This window comes from Astyanax mexicanus, unplaced genomic scaffold (assembly GCF_023375975.1).
Source record: "Astyanax mexicanus isolate ESR-SI-001 unplaced genomic scaffold, AstMex3_surface scaffold_36, whole genome shotgun sequence".
NCBI classification, from domain to species: Eukaryota; Metazoa; Chordata; class Actinopteri; order Characiformes; family Acestrorhamphidae; genus Astyanax; species Astyanax mexicanus.
In genome coordinates this window covers 312,501-315,000 of record NW_026040046.1, presented here as the reverse complement: position 1 = coordinate 315,000, position 2,500 = coordinate 312,501, and the positions used below count along the sequence as shown (strand labels likewise).

At 46.7% G+C, this 2,500-nt stretch overlaps 10 non-coding genes and 1 pseudogene across 10 annotated transcripts; all 11 read right to left on the bottom strand.

Annotated features, from left to right (window-relative positions):
- Nucleotides 1–44: 44 nt before the first annotated feature.
- Nucleotides 45–163, bottom strand: LOC125790911 (5S ribosomal RNA). Its single transcript, XR_007430637.1, has one exon. It is a non-coding gene; the product is annotated as a 5S ribosomal RNA (ribosomal RNA).
- Nucleotides 164–273: 110 nt separating this feature from the next.
- LOC125791737 (5S ribosomal RNA) lies at nt 274–392 on the bottom strand. Its single transcript, XR_007431469.1, has one exon. It is a non-coding gene; the product is annotated as a 5S ribosomal RNA (ribosomal RNA).
- A 110-nt stretch (nt 393–502) lies between these two features.
- Nucleotides 503–621, bottom strand: LOC125790910 (5S ribosomal RNA). The gene has a single exon (XR_007430636.1). It is a non-coding gene; the product is annotated as a 5S ribosomal RNA (ribosomal RNA).
- A 110-nt stretch (nt 622–731) lies between these two features.
- Nucleotides 732–850, bottom strand: LOC125790909 (5S ribosomal RNA). Its single transcript, XR_007430635.1, has one exon. It is a non-coding gene; the product is annotated as a 5S ribosomal RNA (ribosomal RNA).
- A 110-nt stretch (nt 851–960) lies between these two features.
- LOC125790908 (5S ribosomal RNA) lies at nt 961–1,079 on the bottom strand. The gene has a single exon (XR_007430634.1). It is a non-coding gene; the product is annotated as a 5S ribosomal RNA (ribosomal RNA).
- Nucleotides 1,080–1,189: 110 nt separating this feature from the next.
- LOC125790906 (5S ribosomal RNA) lies at nt 1,190–1,308 on the bottom strand. The gene has a single exon (XR_007430632.1). It is a non-coding gene; the product is annotated as a 5S ribosomal RNA (ribosomal RNA).
- Nucleotides 1,309–1,418: 110 nt separating this feature from the next.
- LOC125792829 (5S ribosomal RNA) lies at nt 1,419–1,537 on the bottom strand. The gene has a single exon (XR_007432420.1). It is a non-coding gene; the product is annotated as a 5S ribosomal RNA (ribosomal RNA).
- A 110-nt stretch (nt 1,538–1,647) lies between these two features.
- On the bottom strand, nt 1,648–1,766 carry LOC125790905 (5S ribosomal RNA). The gene has a single exon (XR_007430631.1). It is a non-coding gene; the product is annotated as a 5S ribosomal RNA (ribosomal RNA).
- Nucleotides 1,767–1,876: 110 nt separating this feature from the next.
- On the bottom strand, nt 1,877–1,995 carry LOC125790904 (5S ribosomal RNA). The gene has a single exon (XR_007430630.1). It is a non-coding gene; the product is annotated as a 5S ribosomal RNA (ribosomal RNA).
- A 110-nt stretch (nt 1,996–2,105) lies between these two features.
- On the bottom strand, nt 2,106–2,224 carry LOC125792632 (5S ribosomal RNA). Its single transcript, XR_007432351.1, has one exon. It is a non-coding gene; the product is annotated as a 5S ribosomal RNA (ribosomal RNA).
- Nucleotides 2,225–2,334: 110 nt separating this feature from the next.
- LOC125792754 (5S ribosomal RNA) lies at nt 2,335–2,443 on the bottom strand (annotated as a pseudogene).
- Between the last annotated feature and the right edge of the window lie 57 nt (nt 2,444–2,500).

Here is a 2,500-nt window from a genome sequence, read left to right as displayed (position 1 = left end):
AGTAATGTATAACAAGACCATGGTAATGGAAGCAAGAGGGGAAAAGCTTACAGCACCTGGTATTCCCAGGTGGTCTCCCATCCAAGTACTAACCAGGCCAAACCCTGCTTAGCTTCCGAGATCAGACGAGATCGGGCGTTCTCAGGGTAGTGTGACCGTAAGCCATTGCAGAGCTCTCATCAAGACTACTTATGCAACTTCATCTATGTTGGGTTTCAGATAACAAACTAGTAATGTATAACAAGACCATGGTAATGGAAGCAAGAGGGGAAAAGCTTACAGCACCTGGTATTCCCAGGTGGTCTCCCAACCAAGTACTAACCAGGCCAAACCCTGCTTAGCTTCCGAGATCAGACGAGATCGGGCGTTCTCAGGGTAGTGTGACCGTAAGCCATTGCAGAGCTCTCATCAAGACTACTTATGCAACTTCATCTATGTTGGGTTTCAGATAACAAACTAGTAATGTATAACAAGACCATGGTAATGGAAGCAAGAGGGGAAAAGCTTACAGCACCTGGTATTCCCAGGTGGTCTCCCATCCAAGTACTAACCAGGCCAAACCCTGCTTAGCTTCCGAGATCAGACGAGATCGGGCGTTCTCAGGGTAGTGTGACCGTAAGCCATTGCAGAGCTCTCATCAAGACTACTTATGCAACTTCATCTATGTTGGGTTTCAGATAACAAACTAGTAATGTATAACAAGACCATGGTAATGGAAGCAAGAGGGGAAAAGCTTACAGCACCTGGTATTCCCAGGTGGTCTCCCATCCAAGTACTAACCAGGCCAAACCCTGCTTAGCTTCCGAGATCAGACGAGATCGGGCGTTCTCAGGGTAGTGTGACCGTAAGCCATTGCAGAGCTCTCATCAAGACTACTTATGCAACTTCATCTATGTTGGGTTTCAGATAACAAACTAGTAATGTATAACAAGACCATGGTAATGGAAGCAAGAGGGGAAAAGCTTACAGCACCTGGTATTCCCAGGTGGTCTCCCATCCAAGTACTAACCAGGCCAAACCCTGCTTAGCTTCCGAGATCAGACGAGATCGGGCGTTCTCAGGGTAGTGTGACCGTAAGCCATTGCAGAGCTCTCATCAAGACTACTTATGCAACTTCATCTATGTTGGGTTTCAGATAACAAACTAGTAATGTATAACAAGACCATGGTAATGGAAGCAAGAGGGGAAAAGCTTACAGCACCTGGTATTCCCAGGTGGTCTCCCATCCAAGTACTAACCAGGCCAAACCCTGCTTAGCTTCCGAGATCAGACGAGATCGGGCGTTCTCAGGGTAGTGTGACCGTAAGCCATTGCAGAGCTCTCATCAAGACTACTTATGCAACTTCATCTATGTTGGGTTTCAGATAACAAACTAGTAATGTATAACAAGACCATGGTAATGGAAGCAAGAGGGGAAAAGCTTACAGCACCTGGTATTCCCAGGTGGTCTCCCATCCAAGTACTAACCAGGCCAAACCCTGCTTAGCTTCCGAGATCAGATGAGATCGGGCGTTCTCAGGGTAGTGTGACCGTAAGCCATTGCAGAGCTCTCATCAAGACTACTTATGCAACTTCATCTATGTTGGGTTTCAGATAACAAACTAGTAATGTATAACAAGACCATGGTAATGGAAGCAAGAGGGGAAAAGCTTACAGCACCTGGTATTCCCAGGTGGTCTCCCATCCAAGTACTAACCAGGCCAAACCCTGCTTAGCTTCCGAGATCAGACGAGATCGGGCGTTCTCAGGGTAGTGTGACCGTAAGCCATTGCAGAGCTCTCATCAAGACTACTTATGCAACTTCATCTATGTTGGGTTTCAGATAACAAACTAGTAATGTATAACAAGACCATGGTAATGGAAGCAAGAGGGGAAAAGCTTACAGCACCTGGTATTCCCAGGTGGTCTCCCATCCAAGTACTAACCAGGCCAAACCCTGCTTAGCTTCCGAGATCAGACGAGATCGGGCGTTCTCAGGGTAGTGTGACCGTAAGCCATTGCAGAGCTCTCATCAAGACTACTTATGCAACTTCATCTATGTTGGGTTTCAGATAACAAACTAGTAATGTATAACAAGACCATGGTAATGGAAGCAAGAGGGGAAAAGGTTACAGCACCTGGTAATCCCAGGTGGTCTCCCATCCAAGTACTAACCAGGCCAAACCCTGCTTAGCTTCCGAGATCAGACGAGATCGGGCGTTCTCAGGGTAGTGTGACCGTAAGCCATTGCAGAGCTCTCATCAAGACTACTTATGCAACTTCATCTATGTTGGGTTTCAGATAACAAACTAGTAATGTATAACAAGACCATGGTAATGGAAGCAAGAGGGGAAAAGCTTACAGCACCTGGTATTCCCAGGTGGTCTCCCATCCAAGTACTAACCAGGCCAAACCCTGCTTAGCTTCCGAGATCAGACGTTCTCAGGGTAGTGTGACCGTAAGCCATTGCAGAGCTCTCATCAAGACTACTTATGCAACTTCATCTATGTTGGGTTTCAGA